This window comes from Arachis stenosperma, chromosome 9 (genome assembly GCF_014773155.1).
Source record: "Arachis stenosperma cultivar V10309 chromosome 9, arast.V10309.gnm1.PFL2, whole genome shotgun sequence".
Taxonomy (NCBI): Eukaryota; Viridiplantae; Streptophyta; class Magnoliopsida; order Fabales; family Fabaceae; genus Arachis; species Arachis stenosperma.
Genome location: NC_080385.1, coordinates 119,161,812 through 119,183,075, shown reverse-complemented (window position 1 = coordinate 119,183,075; position 21,264 = coordinate 119,161,812). Strand labels below are relative to the sequence as shown.

The following is a 21,264-nucleotide window of genomic DNA, read 5'->3' as shown; positions in this document are numbered from 1 at the left end:
CGGAGTTTTTGAGGATAAGGCATTTTGGCTTTGTATTCCTCAACCTTAGTTGCTGCAGGTTTATTACCTACAGAAGTGGGTTGGGAAGCTGGTGCACGAAATTGTGATCACTACAACTTCGCACAACTAACCAGCAAGTGCACTGGGTCGTCCAAGTAATACCTTACGTGAGTAAGGGTCGATCCCACGGAGATTGGTGGTATGAAGCAAGCTATGGTCATCTTGTAAATCTTAGTCAGGCAAACTCAATTGTATATGATGATGAACGAAAATAATATAAAGATAAAGATAGTGATACTTATGTATATCAGTGGTGTAAGAGCTTCAGACAAGCGTATGAAGATGCCTTCCCTTCCGTCTCTCTGCTTTCCTACTGTCTTCATCCAATCCTTCTTACTCCTTTCCATGGCAAGCTCATGTAGGGTTTCACTGTTGTCAGCAGCTACCTCCCATCCGCGCAGTGAAAGCTAATGCACGCACTCTGTCACAGTACTGCCAATCACCGGTTTGGTTCCCTCCCCTACCGGAATAGAATCACTCTTTTGCGTCTGTCACTAACGCCCAGTAGGTTACAGGTTTGAAGCATGTCACAGTCATTCAGTCATTGAATCCTACTCAGAATACCACAGACAAGGTTAGACCTTCCGGATTCTCTTGAATGCCGCCATCAGTTCTTGCCTATACCACGAAGATTCTGATCTCACGGAATGGTTGGCTCGTTTGTCAGGCGAGCACTCGGTTGTCAGGCGATCAACCATGCATCATGCAATCAGAAATCCAAGAGATATTCACTAAGCCTCAGATGCTTGTAGAACAAGAATGGTTGTCAGCCACCTTGTTCATGGGTGAGAATGGTGATGAGTGTCACGGATCATCACATTCATCAAATTGAAGAACAAGTGATATCTTGGTAAAAGAACAAGCGGAGTTGAATAGAATAACATTAGTAATTGCATTAATACTCGAGGTACAGCAGAGCTCCACACCTTAATCTATGGTGTGTAGAAACTCCACCGTTGAAAATACATAAGAACAAAAGTGATCATTGGTTTCGGCCCCAAAGAGGGAACCAGAAGAACCAAGATGAAAATACAATAGTAAAAGGTCCTATATATAGAAAACTAGTAGCCTAAGGTGTACAAAGGTGAGTAAATGACATAAAAATCCACTTCCGGGCCCACTTGGTGTGTGCTTGGGCTGAGCAATGAAGTAATTTTTGTGTAGAGACTCTTCTTGGCGTTTAACTCCCATTTTGGTGCCAGTTTGGGCGTTTAACTCCCATTTAGGTGCCAGTTCCGGCGTTTAACGCTGGGATTTCTGTAGGTGACTTTGAACGCCGGTTTGGGCCATCAAATCTTGGGCAAAGTATGGACTATCATATATTGCTGGAAAGCCCAGGATGTCTACTTTCCAACGCCGTTGAGAGCGCGCCAATTGGGCTTCTGTAGCTCCAGAAAATCCACTTCGAGTGCAGGGAGGTCAGAATCCAACAGCATCTGCAGTCCTTTTCAGTCTCTGAATCAGATTTTTGCTCAGGTCCCTCAATTTCAGCCAGAAAATACCTGAAATCACAGAAAAACACACAAACTCATAGTAAAGTCCAGAAAAGTGAATTTTAACTAAAAACTAAGAAAAATATACTAAAAACTCAACTCAAACTACTAAAAACATACTAAAAACAATGCCAAAAAGTATACAAATTATCCGCTCATCACAACACCAAACTTAAATTGTTGCTTGTCCTCAAGCAACTGAAAATCAAATAAGATAAAAAGAAGAGAATATACTATAGACTCCAAATTATCAATGAAACTTAGCTCCAAATTAGATGAGCGGGACTAGTAGCTTTTTGCCTCCAAACAGTTTTGGCATCTCACTTTATCCTCTGAGGTTCAGAATGATTGGCTTCTTTAGGAACTCAGAATCCAGATAGTGTTATTGATTCTCCTAGTTAAGTATGATGATTCTTGAACACAACTACTTATTGAGTCTTGGCTGTGGCCCAAAGCACTCTGTCTTCCAGTATTACCACCGGATACATACATGCCACAGACACATAATTGGGTGAACCTTTTCAGATTGTGACTTAGCTTTGCTAAAGTCCCCAATTAGAGGTGCCCAGGGTTCTTAAGCACACTCTTATTGCCTTGGATCACAACTTTATTTCTTTCTTTTTCATCAATTTTTTCGTTTTTCTCCTCTTTTTTTTTTCGTTTGCTTCTTTTCTTTTTTTTTTTTATATTCACTGCTTTTTCTTGCTTCAAGAATCATTTTTATGATTTTTCAGATCCTCAGTAACATGTCTCCTTTTTCATCATTCTTTCAAGAGCCAACAATTTTAACATTCATGAACCACAAATTCAAAAGACATATGCACTGTTCAATCATACATTCAGAAAACAAAAAGTATTGTCACCACATCAAACTAATTAAGCTAGTTTTAAAGATGAATTTGAAATCCTGTACTTCTTGTTCTTTTGTGATAAAAACAGTTTTCATTTAAGAGAGGTGATGGATTCATAGGATATTCATAACTTTAAGGCATAGACACTAAGACACTAATGATCATAAGACACAAACATAGATAAACATAAAGCATAATTTTCGAAAAACAGAAAGGCAAAGAACAAGGAGATTAAAGAACGGGTCCACCTTAGTGATGGCGGCTTGTTCTTCCTCTTGAAGGTCTTATGGAGTTCTTGAGCTCCTCAATGTCTCTTCCTTGTCTTTGTTGCTCCTCTCTCATGATTCTTTGATCTTCTCTAATGATGATGGAGTGTTCTTGATGCTCCACCCTTAGTTGTCCCATATTGGAACTCAACTCTCCTAGGGAGGTGTTAATTTGCTCCCAATGGTCTTGTGGAGGAAAGTGCATCCCTTGAGGTATCTCAGGGATCTCTTGATGAGAGGGGTCTCTTGTTTGCTCCATCCTTTTCTTAGTGATGGGCTTGAGGTCATGCCTTCTCAGTTGAACCGGCTTTGGATGCCATAAATGGTTATGGAAAAACAAAAAGCAATGCTTTTACCACACCAAACTTAAAAGGTTTGCTCGTCCTCGAGCAAAAGAAGAAAGAAAAGAGTAGAAGAAGAAGAAATGGAGGAGAGGGAGAGTGGTAGAGGTGATTGGTGAATGGGTGAAGAAGAAGAGAGAGTGGTGGGGTTGGTGGGGATCCTGTGGGGTCCACAGATCCTAAGGTGTCAAGGAAAAGTCATCCCTGCACCAAATGGCATCAAAAATCACGTTTTGACCCATTTCTGGCGTTAAACGCCGGGCTGATGCCCATTCCTGGCGTTTAACGCCAGGTTCTTGCCCTTTTCTGGCGTTTAACGCCAGTCTGGTGCCCCTTTCTGGCGTTAAACGCCCAGAATGGTGCCAGACTGGGCGTTAAACGCCCAACTGCTAGGCTTACTGGCGTTTGAACGCCAGCAGCATCTTCCTCCAGGGTGTGCTGTTTTTCTTCCTGTTTTTCATTCTGTTTTTGCTTTTTCAATGGATTTTGTGACTTCTTATGATCATTAACCTACAAAAAACATAAAATAACAAAAGAAAATATAAAATATAATCATTGGGTTGCCTCCCAACAAGCGCTTCTTTAATGTCAGTAGCTGACAGAGGGCTCGCATGGAGCCTCACAGATACTCAGAGCAATGTTGGAACCTCCCAACACCAAACTTAGAGTTTGGTTGTGGCCTCCCAACACCAAACTTAGAGTTTGACTGTGGGGGCTCTGCTTGTCTCTGATTTGAGAGAAGCTCTTCATGCTTCATCTCTATGGTGACAGAGGGATATCCTTGAGCCTTAAACACAAAGGATTCTCCATTCACTTGAATGATCAGTTCACCTCCATCAACATCAATCACAGCCTTTGCTGTGGCTAGGAAGGGTTTGCCAAGGATGATGGATTCATCCATGCATTTCCCAGTCTCTAGGACTATGAAATCAGTAGGAATGTAATGGTCTTCAACCTTTACCAAAACATTCTCTACAAGTCCATGAGCTTGTTTCCTTGAGTTGTCTGCCATCTCTAATGAGATTCTTGCAGCTTGTACCTCAAAGATCCTTAGCTTCTCCATTACTGAGAGAGGCATGAGGTTCACACTTGACCCTAAGTCACATAGAGCCTTCTTGAAGGTCATGGTGCCTATGGTACAAGGTATGGAAAACTTCCCAGGATCTTGTCTCTTTTGAGGTAATTTCTGCCTAGACAAGTCATCCAGTTCTTTGGTGAGCAAAGGAGGTTCATCCTCCAAAATAACTTGTCATTTAGCTTCATGATTGCTCCAAGGTATTTAGCAACTTGCTCCTCAGTGACATACTCATCCTCTTCAGAGGAAGAATACTCATCAGAGCTCATGAAAGGCAGAAGTAAATCCAATGGAATCTCTATGGTCTCATTTTGAGCCTCAGATTCCCATGGTTCCTCATTGGGGAACTCATTGGAGGCTAGTGCACGCCCATTGAGGTCTTCCTCAGTGGCGTTCACTTCCTCCCTTTCCTCTCCAAATTCGGCCATGGTTATGGCTTTGCACTCTCCTTTTGGATTTTCTTCTGTATTACTTGTGAGAGTACTAGGAGGGAGTTCAGTAACTTTCTTGCTCAGCTGACCCACTTGTCCTTCCAAATTTCTGATGGAGGACCTTGTTTCATTCATGAAACTTTGAGTGGTCTTTATTAGATCAGAGACCATTGTTGCTAAGTCAGAAGTATTCTGCTTAGAACTCTCTGTCTGTTGCTGAGAAGATGATGGAAAAGGCTTGCTATTGCTAAACCTGTTTCTTCCACCGTTATTGTTATTGAAACCTTGTTGAGGTCTCTCTTGATTCTTCCATGAGAGATTTGGGTGATTTCTCCATGAAGAATTATAGGTGTTTCCATAGGTTCTCCTAGGTAATTCACCTCTTCCATGGAAGGGTTCTCAGGATCATAAGCTTCTTCCTCAGATGAAGCATCCTTAGTACTGTTTGGTGCATTTTGCATTCCAGACAGACTTTGAGAAATCAAATTGACTTGTTGAGTCAATATCTTATTCTGAGCCAAAATGGCGTTCAGAGTGTCAATCTCAAGAACTCCTTTCTTCTGACTAGTCCCATTGTTCACAGGATTCCTTTCAGAAGTGTACATGAATTGGTTATTTGCAACCATTTCAATCAATTCTTGAGCTTCTGCAGGCATCTTCTTCAGATGAAGAGATCCTCCAGCAGAGCTATCCAAAGACATCTTGGATAGTTCAGAGAGACCATCATAGAAAATACCTATGATGCTCCATTCAGAAAGCATGTCTGAGGGACATCTTCTGATTAATTGTTTGTATCTTTCCCAAGCTTCATAGAGGGATTCTCCATCCTTCTGTCTGAAGGTTTGGACCTCCACTCTAAGCTTACTCCATCTTTGTGGTGGAAAGAATTTTGCCAAGAAGGCATTGACTAGCTTTTCCCAAGAGTCCAGGCTTTCTTTAGGTTGAGAGTCCAACCATATCCTAGCTCTGTCTCTTACAGCAAAAGGGAATAGCATCAGTCTATAGACCTCAGGGTCTACCCCATTAGTCTTGACTGTGTCACAGATTTGCAAGAATTCAGCTAAAAACTGATGAGGATCTTCCATTGGAAGTCCATGGAACTTGCAATTCTGTTGCATTAGAGAAACTAATTGAGGCTTAAGCTCAAAGTTGTTTGCTCCAATGGCAGGGATAGAGATGCTTCTCCCATAAAAATCAGGAGTAGGTGCAGTAAAGTCACCCAGCACCTTCCTTGCATTGTTTGCATTATTGTTGTTTTCGGCTGCCATGTCTTCTTCTTCTTTGAAGAATTTGGTCAGGTCCTCTAAAGAGAATTGTGCTTTGGCTTCTCTTAGCTTTCTCTTTAAGGTCCTTTCGGGTTCAGGGTCAGCTTCAACAAGAATGCCTTTGTCTCTGCTCCTGCTCATATGAAAGAGAAGAGAACAAAAAAAAAAAAAAGTGGAATCCTCTATGTCACAGTATAGAGATTCCTTGAGGTGTCAGAGGAAAAAAAGAAATAGAAAGAAGAAGGAGAAGAAGAATTCGAACTTTACTTAGATAAGGTTCGAATTGTGCATTGAGAAGGAGTGGTACTCCATAGAAGGATGTGAGAAGGAGGGAAGTAATTTTTCGAAAATTAATTAAAAATATTTTGAAAACATTTTTGGAAAACACTTAATTGATTTTCGAAAATAAGAGTGGAAAAGAAATCAAGTGATTTTTGAAAAAGATTTTGAAATTAGAAATTAAAAAGATTTGATTGAAAACTATTTTGAAAAAGATGTGGTTAAGAAGATATGATTGAAAAGATTTGATTTGAAAACAATTTTAAAAAGATATGATTTGAAAACAATTTTAAAAAGATTTGATTTGAAAACAATTTTAAAAAGATTTGATTTTGAAAAATTAATGACTTGCCTAACAAGAAAAGATATGATTCAAACATAAAACCTTCCTTAACAGAAAAGGCAAAAAATGTTCAATCAAATCATTAATTGTTAGTAAGTATCTTTGAAAAAGGAAAGAAATTGATTTTGAAAACATTTGATTGAAAAGATATGATTTGAAAAAGATTTGATTTTGAAAAACTTTGAAAACTTGAAAAAAATTGATTTTGAAAACAAAATCTTCCCCCTTTGCCATCCTGGCGTTAAACGCCCAGAATGGTGCACATTCTGGCGTTTAACGCCCAAAACTATACCCTTTTGGGCGTTAAACGCCCAGCCAGGCACCCTGGCTGGCGTTTAAACGCCAGTCTGTCTTCTTCACTGGGCATTTTCGAATGCTCAGCTTTTTCTGTATAATTCCTCTGCTGTATGTTCTGAATCTTCAATTCTCTGTATTATTGACTTGAAAAGACACAAATTAAAAATATTTTTGGATTTTTAATAATGAGGAATAATAATAAAAAAATGCAACTAAAATCAAATAACAATGCATGCAAGACACCAAACTTAGCAGTTTGTATACTATTGACACTAACAAGATGAGAATGCATATGAGAAACAACAAAACACTCAAGTCAATAGAATTCAAAGATCAAAACAAGGAAATCATCAAGAACAACTTGAAGATTAATGAAGACACATGCATGAATGCAGTAAGAACATGCAATTGACACTAAACTTAAGATGAGACTCTAGACTCAAACAAGAAATATTTTTGGATTTTATGATTTTGTAATTTTTTTGGATTTTTCGAAAATTTGGTGAAAAGGAAAATAAAGGTATCAAAATTCTTAATGAGAATTCCAGGAATCATGCAATGTTAGTCTAAAGCTTTAGTCTAAAGGAATTAGACATAGCTAGCTAAGCTTCAGCAAGACATTGCATTCAAGAGCTAAATTGATGATGATCAATCAGCTTTGGTGATGATAAGAACATCACCTTGAAACACTAGAATTCATTCTTAAGAACTCTGAAGAAAAATAATACCTAATCTAAGCAACAAGATGAACCGTCAGTTGTCCATACACAAGAACAATCCCCGGCAACGGCGCCAAAAACTTGGTGCACGAAATTGTGATCACTACAACTTCGCACAACTAACCAGCAAGTGCACTGGGTCGTCCAAGTAATACCTTACGTGAGTAATGGTCGATCCCACGGAGATTGGTGGTATGAAGCAAGCTATGGTCATCTTGTAAATCTTAGTCAGGCAAACTCAATTGTATATGATGATGAACGAAAATAATATAAAGATAAAGATAGTGATACTTATGTATATCAGTGGTGTAAGAGCTTCAGACAAGCGTATGAAGATGCCTTCCCTTCCGTCTCTCTGCTTTCCTACTGTCTTCATCCAATCCTTCTTACTCCTTTCCATGGCAAGCTCATGTAGGGTTTCACTGTTGTCAGCAGCTACCTCCCATCCGCGCAGTGAAAGCTAATGCACGCACTCTGTCACAGTACTGCCAATCACCGGTTTGGTTCCCTCCCCTACCGGAATAGAATCACTCTTTTGCGTCTGTCACTAACGCCCAGTAGGTTACAGGTTTGAAGCATGTCACAGTCATTCAGTCATTGAATCCTACTCAGAATACCACAGACAAGGTTAGACCTTCCGGATTCTCTTGAATGCCGCCATCAGTTCTTGCCTATACCACGAAGATTCTGATCTCACGGAATGGTTGGCTCGTTTGTCAGGCGAGCACTCGGTTGTCAGGCGATCAACCATGCATCATGCAATCAGAAATCCAAGAGATATTCACTAAGCCTCAGATGCTTGTAGAACAAGAATGGTTGTCAGCCACCTTGTTCATGGGTGAGAATGGTGATGAGTGTCACGGATCATCACATTCATCAAATTGAAGAACAAGTGATATCTTGGTAAAAGAACAAGCGGAGTTGAATAGAATAACATTAGTAATTGCATTAATACTCGAGGTACAGCAGAGCTCCACACCTTAATCTATGGTGTGTAGAAACTCCACCGTTGAAAATACATAAGAACAAAAGTGATCATTGGTTTCGGCCCCAAAGAGGGAACCAGAAGAACCAAGATGAAAATACAATAGTAAAAGGTCCTATATATAGAAAACTAGTAGCCTAAGGTGTACAAAGGTGAGTAAATGACATAAAAATCCACTTCCGGGCCCACTTGGTGTGTGCTTGGGCTGAGCAATGAAGTAATTTTCGTGTAGAGACTCTTCTTGGCGTTTAACTCCCATTTTGGTGCCAGTTTGGGCGTTTAACTCCCATTTAGGTGCCAGTTCCGGCGTTTAACGCTGGGATTTCTGTAGGTGACTTTGAACGCCGGTTTGGGCCATCAAATCTTGGGCAAAGTATGGACTATCATATATTGCTGGAAAGCCCAGGATGTCTACTTTCCAACGCCGTTGAGAGCTCGCCAATTGGGCTTCTGTAGCTCCAGAAAATCCACTTCGAGTGCAGGGAGGTCAGAATCCAACAGCATCTGCAGTCCTTTTCAGTCTCTGAATCAGATTTTTGCTCAGGTCCCTCAATTTCAGCCAGAAAATACCTGAAATCACAGAAAAACACACAAACTCATAGTAAAGTCCAGAAAAGTGAATTTTAACTAAAAACTAAGAAAAATATACTAAAAACTCAACTCAAACTACTAAAAACATACTAAAAACAATGCCAAAAAGTATACAAATTATCCGCTCATCAGAAGCCTTTTTAGAAAGATCAGCACTTGTATGTGATTGATCCCCCACTGGCATTCGAATGCTAGTGGTGGGAGCTGGAGTGGCGTCAAACGCCACTTCCTTGTTTGTTACTGGCGTTTGAACGCCAGAACCATGCCCCTTTTGGGCGTTCAACGCCAGATCCATGCTTGTTTCTGGCGTTGAACGCCAGGAATGAGCATGGTCTGGGCGTTTAGCGCCAGCTTCATCCCTTTCTGGGCTCTGATTGTCCTCAGAGGGGTTTTGAGCGTCCCCCTGTTCATTTCTTGGTTTCCTGCTGCTTTGAAGTGAGGTATTTAATGTTTTCCCACTTCTTAATTGAACTGCTTGGCATTCTTCTGTTATTTGTTTTGACAGTTGCTTCTCCGTCTGCTTTAATTGTACTTCCATGTTCCTGTTAGCCATTCTTGTTTCCTGTAATATTTCCTTGAATTCGGCTAGTTGCTGAGTTAGAAAATCTAATTGTTGATTGAATTCATTAGCCTGATCCACTGGACTGAGTTCTGCAGTTACTGTTTTAGCTTCTTCTTTCATAGAGGATTCACTGTTTAGATACAGATGTTGATTTCTGGCAACTGTATCAATAAGCTCTTGAGCTTCTTCAATTGTTTTTCTCATATGTATAGATCCACCAGCTGAGTGGTCTAGAGAATTCTGAGCTTTTTCTGTAAGCCCATAGTAGAAGATGTCTAATTGCACCCATTCCGAAAACATTTCAGAGGGGCATTTTCTTAGCAACTCTCTGTATCTCTTCCAGGCATCATAAAGAGATTCATTATCTCCTTGTTTGAAGCCTTGGATGCTTAGCCTTAGCTGTGTCATCCTTTTTGGAGGGAAATAGTGATTTAGGAATTTTTCTGACAGCTGTTTCCATGTTTTTATGCTGTTCTTAGGCTGGTTATTTAACCACCTCTTAGCTTGATCTTTTACAGCAAATGGAAACAGTAGTAATCTGTAGACATCCTGATCCACTTCCTTATCATGTACTGTATCAGCAATTTGCAGAAATTGTGCCAGAAACTCTGTAGGTTCTTCATGTGGAAGACCAGAATACTGGCAGTTTTGCTGCACCATGATAATGAGCTGAGGATTCAGCTCAAAGCTACTAACTCCAATGGAGGGTATACAGATACTACTCCCATATAAAGCAGTAGAGGGGTTAGCATATGACCCCAAAGTCCTCTTGGACTGTTCATTCATAAGAGCTTCCATGTTGGAATAAGAGAAAGGGTATATATGTTGATATTATTTATTTTATAAAAATTAAATTTTTTTTTTAAATAAAATAAAAAAAACGAAATAAATAAAAGAAAGTGGAAATATTTTGAAATTGAAAATTGAATTTTTATAAAAGATTTTCGAAAAAAAATTAGTTCAAAATTAGTTAGAAAAATAAAAAATTTTGAATTTTGAATTTTATGATGAAAGAGAAAAACACACAAAAGACACAAGATTTAAAATTTTTAGATCCAATCCTCCTTATTTTTCGAAAATTTTTGGAGGGAAAACACCAAGGAACACCAAACTTAAAAATTTTAAGATCAAGACACAAGAAAAACTCAAGAACACCTTGAAGATTCACAAGAACACCAAGAACACAAGGAAGAACACCAAACTTAAAATTTTTAGAAAACTTTGATGAAATTTTCGAAAATTATAAAGAAAATAACAAGAAAACACCAAACTTAAAGTTTGGCACAGATTAAATCAAGAAAAATTATTTTTGAAAAAGGTTCCAAAGCGTAAATCCAATTGGATTAAATATAACACTTGTTCTAAATATTCCAATTAATGCTTTAAAAAGAACACAAGTGAAACAAGAAAAGACACAAAGCAAGAAATACTCAAGATCAAACTAGAAAATTAAGCAAGAACAACTTGAAGATCAATGAAGAACAAAGAACACAAGTCGAAAATTTTTAAGAAAAATATGAAATATGCAATTGACACCAAACTTAGAACAAGACACTAAACTCACGAAAAACTAACAGTTAATAAGGAAAAAGTAATATTTTCGAAAAATATTTTTGAAAAGGGAATAAAAGACTCAAATTTAATGACTCTGTAACATCAATACTATATTCCTAATCTAAGAAATAAAATAAGCCTTCAATTGTCCAAACTCAATAATCCCCGGCAACGGCGCCAAAAACTTGGTGGACGAAATTGTGATCCTTTTTCCTTGTAATTGGATTTTAGAAATTGGCACTAGTGAACACAACTCCGTTCAACTAACCAGCAAGTGTACTGGGTCGTCCAAGTAATACCTTACGTGAGTAAGGGTCGAATCCACAGAGATTATTGGCTTGAAGCAATCAATATTTATTTTATTTGTCTTAGTCAGGAGAAGAAAGAAAATTGTTTGGATTACTTGAACAATAGAATTACTTGTTTGTAAAGGATTGTGGAATATGTTGGAGTTTTGGAGATGCTTTGTCCTTTGACTTCAACTCTTCCTTGGAATCCTCTTCTCACACGCAAGGTTTATCCATGGCAAGCTCTATGTAGGGTGTCACCGTTGTTAATGGCTACTTCCCATCCTCGCAGTGAAAGCTAATGCTCACGCACTCTGTCACAGTACGGCCAATCACCGGTTGGTTCCCGCTTCCTACTGGAATAGAATCCCTCTTTTGCGTCTGTCACTAACGCCCAGCAGGTTGCAAGTTTGAAGCACGTCACAGTCATTCAATCCTGGAATCCTACTCGGAATACCACAGACAAGGTTTAGACTTTCCGGATTCTCATGAATGCCGCCATCTATCTAGCTTATACCACGAAGATTCTGTTGGGGAATCTAAGAGATATTTATTCAATCTGATGTAGAACGGAGGTGGTTGTCAGGCACACGTTCATGGGTTGAGGAAGGTGATGAGTGTCACGGATCATCACCTTCTTCATAGTTAGGCGCGAATAAACATCTTAGATAAGAACAAGCGTGTTTGAATGGAAAACAAAGGAATTGTATTAAATCATGGAGACGCTGCAGAGCTCCTCACCCCCCAACAATGGAGTTTAGAGACTCATGCCGTCAAAAGTATGTAATTCAGATCTGAAAATGTCATGAGGTACCAGATAAGTCTGTAAAAGTTGTTTAAATAGTAAACTAGTAACCTAGGTTTACAGAAAATGAATAAACTAAGATAATTGGTTCAGAAATCCACTTCTGGGGCCCACTTGGTGTGTGCTGGGGCTGAGACTAAAGCTTTCCACGTGTGAAGACCTTTCTTGGCGTCAAACTCCAGGTTTTGACGTGTTTTGGGCGTTCAACTCCGGATCATGACGTTTTTCTGGCGTTTAACTCCAGACAGCAGCGTGTACTTGGCGTTCAACGCCAAGTTACGTCGTCTATTCTTGCGCAAAGTATGGACTATTATATATTGCTGGAAAGCCCTGGATGTCTACTTTCCAACGCCGTTGAGAGCGCGCCAATTGGACTCCTGTAGCTCCAGAAAATCCATTTCGAGTACAGGGAGGTCAGGATCCAACAGCATCAGCAGTCCTTTTTCAGCCTAAGTCAGATTTTTGCTCAACTCCCTCAATTCCAGCCAGAAAATACCTGAAATCACAGAAAAATACACACACTCATAGTAAAGTCCAGAAATATGATTTTTGCCTAAAAACTAATAATATTTAACTAAAAACTAATTAAAACATGCTAAAATCTACATGAAATTACCCCCAAAAAGCGTATAAAATATCCGCTCATCACTTATCGAAATGTTTCGGTAGCCGGACCTCGAGAATGGAGTGGTGAAAAGGAGTTTACCCCATGATTACAGGGTATCGCCACCTCCTTAGTCTTTCTCTGCTATCTTCTCGGTTTTCCTCCTCGGTATGTCTCGCCGGAGGTCGGGTGTAGATTATGAGATCTTGCCGTCTCCTCGACACTACTTTGCTTTCCCCTTGGCCCTCTGACTCGAATCGGCAGGTCGGTGTGCGCCTGGAGCGGTCTCTTTGGGGGCTTATTCCTCTGGTTTCCCTCTCCTTTAAGTAGACTGGGAGCGAGGTTGCCTCGGGCCGAGCTGGTAGTGCTCCCTATTCACCAGCTCCCGCTCTAGGTTCTGCACCCTGTGGCGCAGCTCCTACATTATTCTAGCGTTGTCGCTTCCCGTTCCTCCGAAGGGATGCCTTTCTTGGGAACGGGAGGGGAGCTCATCTCGTCGAGGGGGGATCTTGTGCGTTTGCGAGAGGAAGCCAGGGATGGTACCCTACTGGTTCGGTGAACCAGTTCCTCCTTACGTGGCTCGCCTCCATCCTCTCCTTCCACTGGACCCAACAAAAAATCCATTCGGACCGGATTCCCCATAGACGGCGCCAATGTTCGTTTGTCCGGGTGCCGAATTGGTCGGATGAATGGATGTACCTCCCGGGTTCATGTCTTGGGATGGATGGTTGGAGCCTTGCGACCTCTCGAGCTTTATTGTTGTAGAGAGGGGGAGCCACCTGCAAAAAAGACTCCGACACTCAAGTCAAAATCCATACAGATGGCAGTATGATGAAGGTGTAGTGACGTACCTCGGGGAGGGGTAGGGCCCTCCTCCTATATATTCTACACCTAGAGCGGGTCCAATAGAAGCAGACCCGCCTTCTAGAAAGTTTCATTTCCTCCAGCTGTCAGGTGCCTTGCTGGAGGAGTGGAGTGGTCGGGTTGGACTCCTGGTTTGGGAGCGACGTGCCCGTCGGGTCGACCAACCGGACCGGGGCATTGTGCCAGCTGGACGGCGCCGGAACAATAATGTTGAAGATGATTTTGAACCAAAAAAAAGGATTAAAAACGATTTTGATGATGAACCAAATCTTAAGAATGAAAAAATATCTGTTTTACTAGGTAAACAATGACTTTTGTAAACAATGTGAACAATGGGCTCTAAAATTGACCCAATAAAGTAAAAAAAACACTCTATCCCTAAATTACCTCCTAAATCTTAACATTAGGATAACAATCCGCGCATCTAGTGAATTGAACATTCAGCCATTGTTAACTGTGCATGAGTAAATCGAATCAAAAGGAATAACCATCCAATTAAAAATAATCAACATAATCATCTGCATACCTATTGAATTGAACATTCAACATATTCATTATTCACATTATTTAATATTTTTATTGTCTCTTTATCCTTTTGCAAAAAATATTTATCCCTATTTTTAATTAAGTCTATCATGATAGCGACATAATGGGTCATTAGTTATAGTATTACATAAATCGTGATTATAATCTTGGTTTCTAAAGAACGATTTATGGACAAAATAAAGAACAATAATGTTTCAAATACAATTTACTACAAGTACAATCTCTATAAATATTTCAATGAACCTGGCTCCGAAAGGCAATAGAAAAAGAATAAAAAAGAAAAATAAGAGAAAGGATGACAAAGACTATATCTCTCCTGCTTATTTTATTTCTATGAAAAATTCACATTTGTCATCATATTGATTCTAAGAATAATAGTAAACTTTAATTAGTTGGAATAATTGTCAACATATAATCAAAATCTAAACAAGCACAATCTTTATTATTATTATTTTAATATCTTTCGTTCTCTTATTCTTCCTGGTTGATTTTTTTTTATCCATTGTGTACAGAAAGCTTCTGATATGATCTAGGAAGAGGATCGGGAACCTGCGGGTTGAGCCGGATGTTTGGATTGCCCAAATGGAGAGGGGGGGAGGTACCTGCAAAGACGCTCCGACGCTCAAGTCAGGATGGATCTAAGAGGTAGAAAGTGTGAGGAATGAATGGATACCTGAGGGGACTTAGGTCCTCTTATTTATAGGTGATGGTGGTTATCTTATCCTTATCTTATCTGGCTAAGATAAGAGGAACGTTTGAATTCGAAAGTTAGTTAGGACTCTAGGGGCCGGTTCAGGGCCTTTCTAGAGAGACGAAACGGGTTGGCCCGAGAAACCGGGTTCGGGCTCGGTCTCGGGTCCGGGATTCGTGGGCCGGATCCGTAACAGTTGCCCCCGTAGCGGGAGAGCGAGTAAGGTCGGTTTGTCGCTAAGAGTTTGAGACGTCTCTTACTGTCTCCGGTGCTGGTCGAGTGTTCGTTTGGCGACGAGGTCGGTTTCTCGTTTTCGTTTGGTAAAAGATTCGTCTTGACCGTTTTTTGGTCTTGACGTGACCTTTCCGTGCCTGCTGCGCCTGTTTGAGTCCTTTGAGGCGTAATTGATTAGTTTGCTTTTCCGAGGGGGCATTTATTGTGGGGGGGGGGGATTTTCTCTCTTTTGCCCCCGTTTGTTTTTATTGAGCCCAGGGTTAGTTGTGTCTTTTTGCTCTTCTTTTTGAAACCGTTTCGCTTCGGTTTTTATTTCCCTCGTTCGTTTTTTCTTTTCAAAAGGAACTCTTCATTTTCTGAAAAAACTCCTTGGTGGTTTTTGCTTCCTGGTGCCGCTCTGCTTCTTCTTATTTTCCTGTTTTCTTTCAAGCTTCCTTTTAATTCATTAGGTTGGTATTTTTTGCCTTTTCCTTTTGTACTTGTTTGTGCATGCCTGTTCTGTTTTTGCTGTGTGTTTGTTCTACCTGCTTCTTTTTCCGTTTTGTTTGCTGTGTTTGGTGTCTTTGTTGAGTTTGGGGAAGGGGCTGAGCACCGCCGTTTTTTACCTTGATTGTAGTGGTGGGTCATGGTGTTTGGGTTTGGTAGTGGTGTTTAGGTTTTTATCTTTTGATACTGTGTGGAGTTGGTAGGCTGATGGTGGTGCTCCTCCCTTGTTTTAGGTATGCAGCGTCGGAGGAATGAGAGTGTGGGTGCCCCAGTAGCCCCTTCCCGGGGTGTTCCCAATCGCTATGGTTGGGTGACCAGCGATGTTTGGGGTGTTCCGTCGCGGATGACGGAGGGTGATCTCCAACGGCTCCGCGATCAAGGGGCGATTTGTGGTGGTGGTGAAGAGGAGGGGCGGTACGAGCTCGTGCTCCCTGATGCCGATGAGCGCATTTGCTATTTGAACCTCCATTCACCCACCGTGCCGGACTGGATGTGGGTTTATGAATCCATGTTTAGTCGGCTTGGTGTGCGATTCCCATTCTCGTCATTTGTTCAGGGTTTACTTAGTCGGTGTTCCGTGGCGCCGTCTCAGCTTCACCCGAACAGCTGGGCAGCCGTTCGGTGTTTTGAGTTGGTGTGCCAGTATCTTGATCTTCCGGCTTCGGTTCCCGTTTTCCTTTTTCTTTTCTTGTGTACTCTTCCGACTAAGGAGGGGAAGCATAAGAAAGAATACATGTCTTTCCGTGCTCAGCCTCATCGCCGGATCTTCGGGTTGTTTGAGGATTCATTTCACGGGTTTAAATGGGAATATTTTAAGGTGCGTCCCGTTCGGGGGCACCACCCGTTTTGGCTTACCTTGGAGGGCGAGCGTCGGTTTCCTACGTATTGGAATTTTGGTGCCGGGCCGTCGGTCTTGACTAAGATCTCCTATGATGATTTGTCTCGGGAGGATAAGGATATTGCCAAAGTTTTGTGGCATTTGTTTGGCTAACGTCCGTTGAATCCTCGAGACGTTATGGGGGATCCCTGGTGCACGAAATTGCAATAACACTTTTGCAATCCCGCACAACTAACCAGCAAGTGCACTGGGTCGTCCAAGTAATACCTTGCGTGAGCAAGGGTCGATCCCACGGAGATTGTCGGCTTGAAGCAAGCTATGGTTACCTTGTAAATCTTAGTCAGGATATCAGAAATTATCAGGATTGATTGTAAAAAGCAAAAGAACATGAAAAAGGTACTTGTTTTGCAGTATTGGAGAATAGGCTGAGGCTTTGGAGATGCTCCATCTTCCGAATCTCTGCTTTCCTACTGTCATCTTCATCAAACACGCAAGGCTCCTTCCATGGCAAGCTGTATGTAGGGTTTCACCGTTGTCAATGGCTACCTCCCATCCTCTCAGTGAAAATACGTCCCTGATGCTCTGTCACAGCATAGGCTAATCATCTGTCGGTTCTCAATCAGACCGGAATAGAATCCAGTGATTCTTTTGGCGTCTGTCACTAACGCCCCGCCCTCAGGAGTTTGAAGTATGTCACAGTCATTCAATCATTGAGTCCTACTCAGAATACCACAGACAAGGTTTAGACCTTCCGGACTCTCTTGAATGCCGCCATCAGTTCTAGCTTATACCACGAAGATCCTGATTAAAGAATCCAAGAGATACCTACTTAATCTAAGGTAGAACAGAGGTGGTTGTCAGGCACATGTTCATAGTTGAGAATGATGATGAGTGTCACGGATCATCACATTCATCCGGGTTAAGAGCAAGTGATATCTTAGAATGGAAGCAAGCATGATTGAATAAGAAACAGTAGTAATTGCATTAATCCATCAAGACACAGCAGAGCTCCTCACCCCCAACCATGGGGTTTAGAGACTCATGCTGTGGAAAGTACACAAGAAACGTGTAAAAATGTTATGAGGTCATAAGGTACCGATTACAATGTCAAAAGATCCTATAAATAGTAAACTAGTGTCCTAAGGTTTACAGAAATGAGTAAAAGACAGAAAAATCCACTTCTGGGCCCACTTGGTGTGTGCTTGGGCTGAGCATTGAAGCTTTTATGTGTAGAGACGTTTTCTGGAGTTAAACGCCAGCTTCCATGCCAGTTTGGGCGTTTAACTCCAAGTTTTATGCCAGTTCCGGCGTTTAACGCTGGAATTTCTGTAGGTGACTTTGAGCGCCGGTTTGGGCCATCAAATCTTGGGCAAAGTATGGACTATTATATATTGCTGGAAAGCCCAGGATGTCTACTTTCCAATGCCGTTGAGAGCGCGCCAATTGGGCTTCTGTAGCTCCAGAAAATCTACTTCGAGTGCAGGGAGGTCAGAATCCAACAGCATCTGCAGTCCTTTTCAGTCTCTGGATCAGATTTTTGCTCAGAACCTTCAATTTCAGCCAGAAAATACCTGAAATCACAGAAAAACACACAAACTCATAGTAAAGTCCAGAAAAGTGAATTTTAACTAAAAACTAATAAAAACATAATAAAAACTAACTAAAAGATACTAAAAACATACTAAAAACACTGCCAAAAAGCGTACAAATTATCCGCTCATCACAACACCAAACTTAAATTGTTGCTTGTCCCCAAGCAACTGAAAATCAAATAAGATAAAAAGAAGAGAATATACTATAGACTCCAAAATATCAAAGAAACATAGTTCCAATTAGATGAGCGGGACTAATAGCTTTTTGCCTCCGAATAGTTTTGGCATCTCACTCTATCCTCTGAAATTCAGAATGATTGGCTTCTTTAGGAACTTAGAATCCAGATAGTGTTATTGATTCTCCTAGTTAAGTATGATGATTCTTGAACACAGCTACTTTATGAGTCTTGGCTGTGGCCCAAAGCACTCTGTCTTCCAGTATTACCACCGGATACATACATGCCACAGACACATAATTGGGTGAACCTTTTTAGATTGTGACTCAGCTTTGCTAAAGTCCCCAATTAGAGGTGTCCAGGGTTCTTAAGCACACTCTTATTGCCTTGGATCACAACTTTATTTCTTTCTTTTTCTTTTCTCTTTTTTTTTTCGAAATTTTTTTTTTCACTGCTTTTTCTTGCTTCAAGAATCATTTTTATGATTTTTCAGATCCTCCATAACATGTCTCTTTTTTCATCATTCTTTCAAGAGCCAACAATTTTAACATTCATGAATAACAAATTCAAAAGACATATGCACTGTTCAAGCATACATTCAGAAAACAAAAAGTATTGTCACCACATCAAACTAATTCAACTAGTTTCAGAGATAAATTTCGAAATCCTGTACTTCTTGTTCTTTTGTGATTAAAGCATTTTTCTTTTAAGAGAGGTGATGGATTCATAGGACATTCATAACTTTAAGGCAGAATATTTAAATTTTATTAATTATGAACTAAGAACAAGACTCAAACTAAATATAAGATTGAACTAGAAAATAAAATAGAGAACAAAATAAAAAAAAACGCAAACATAGGCTACTAATGATAGAGGTTTTCACAGAGTTAGGACTCAACAACCTTGATTTTGAGAAGTGGATGCTCCCTCAGCTTGAGAGGAGAGCTTTTGGCGTTTCAATTCTTTGATTTCACGCCCCTGCTTCTCTTGTTCCTTCAGCAATTTGCAGATCATGTAGTTCTGATTCTGCTGTACTTCCTTCAGTTGCTCCATAGTCTCTTGCAACTTGTTAATGGATGCTTCTAGGCTGGCCCAGTAGCCAATTTCAGGGAATTCAGGGAGGAACTCATGCGCCCTCTTCTTGATAGAGTTGTCTTGCACTTGTCCTTCCATTGACTTCTTGGTGATTGGATGTTCAATGGATATGAACTCATCTACTCCCATCTTTACCCCAGCCTCTTTACAGAGCAAGGAGATCAAGCTTGGGTAAGCCAATTTGGCTTCAGTGGAATTCTTATTTGCAATTGTGTAGATCTCACAAGCAATCACATGATGCACCTCCACTGCTTTTCCAAGCATAATGCAATGAATCATTACTGCTCTCTTGATAGTAACCTCAGAACGGTTGCTAGTGGGCAATATGGAACGCCCAATGAAGTATAGCCAACCTCTTGCAATTGGTTTGAGGTCTCCCCTCTTGAGTTGGTTTGGGACACCCTTAGAATTGGTTATCCACTTAGTTCCAGGGAGGCATATGTCCTCTAGAACTTGATCCAACCCTTTATCTACTCTCACCATCCTCATATTAAAGGAGTCAGGATCATCTTGCAGTTGAGGTAACTTGAAGATTTCTCTTATTTTGTCCAGATGGAAGTACATAACTTTCCCTCTGACCATGGTTCTATAGGTATGGTAAGCGGTTCCAGTCATTCTCTGCTTATCTGTCAGCCACAGATTTGAGTAGAATTCCTGAACCATGTTCCTTCCAACCTTTGTCTCAGGATTGGTTAGAACTTCCCATCCTCTGTTTCGAATTTGCTCTTGGATCCCCGGATATTCATCTTCTTTCAGATCAAATTTTACTTCCGGGATCACTGACCTCAGACCCATTATTTTGTGATAATGGTCTTCATGTTCTTTAGTTAAGAACTTCTCTTGATTCCAAAGATTCTTTGGATTAGTCTCTTTCCTTCCTCTTAAATTGGTTTGTTTTCCCTTAGGAGCCATGATGTTGATGAATCTTGGCTTAGTGATCACGGAAAAGCACACCAAACTTAGAGGTTTGCTTGTCCTCAAGCAAAAGAAAAGAGAGAAGAGAGGGGGAGGAAGAGTAAATTCGAATGGTGTGGTGGAATGAGGGAGCCAAACGTGTATTTATAAGGTGGGGAGGGGAGTTTTCGAAAAAAAAGAGAGAGAGATTTGAAAAGATATGAAAAGAAATTGAGAAAAGGGTGAGTTTTTGAAGAAGATTTGGGATTAATTTGAAATGGATTTGAAGAATGGTTTTGATTTGTGAAGATTTGAAAGTGAATGATGAAAGGTTGAAGTGCATTTATGTAGAAGAGTATGGTTAAAAAGAGGAAAGTTTGAAAAAATTTGAGTTGAAAACAAAAATGTGGTCCCCCCACCTTTCTGGCGTTAAACGCCCAGAATGGCACCCATTCTGGCGTTTAACGCCCATTTGTAGCCCTTTTTGGGCGTTTAACGCCCAGCCAGGTGCCCTGGCTGGCGTTAAACGCCAGAATTCCTTTGTCACTGGGCGTTTTTCCAAAACGCCCAGGATGCTGCACACCTGGCGTTAAACGCCCAGAATGGTGCCCATTCTGGCGTTTAACGCCCAAAATGGCACCATTCCTGGCGTTAAACGCCCAGAATGGTACCCATTCTGGCGTTTAACGCCCAAAATGCCCCTTACTGGCGTTTTTTCGCCAGTAAGCTCATTTTCTCTGCTTTTTGAGCTGAATCCTTCTGTAACTCTGTGAATTCCTTCATTTTTGATACTTGCCTCTGTAAGAACTAATCATATACTCTCCTAATGACTGGGTTGCCTCCCAGCAAGCGCTTCTTTACTGTCTTTAGCTGGACTTCTGCTAAGAATCACTCAAGTCTCAGTTTTGAGCATTCCTGCTCAAAATTTCCTTCAAGATAGTGCTTGATTCTCTGTCCATTAACAATGAACTTCTTGTCAGAATCAATGTCCTGAAGCTCAACATATCCATATGGTGACACTCCTGTAATCACATATGGAC

The 21,264-nt window shown here is 40.7% G+C and overlaps 1 non-coding gene across 1 annotated transcript; it reads left to right on the top strand.

Moving 5' to 3' along the window:
* Positions 1–5,272: 5,272 nt before the first annotated feature.
* Positions 5,273–5,380, top strand: LOC130952658 (small nucleolar RNA R71). Its single transcript, XR_009074835.1, has one exon. It is a non-coding gene; the product is annotated as a small nucleolar RNA R71 (small nucleolar RNA).
* Positions 5,381–21,264: the final 15,884 nt, after the last annotated feature.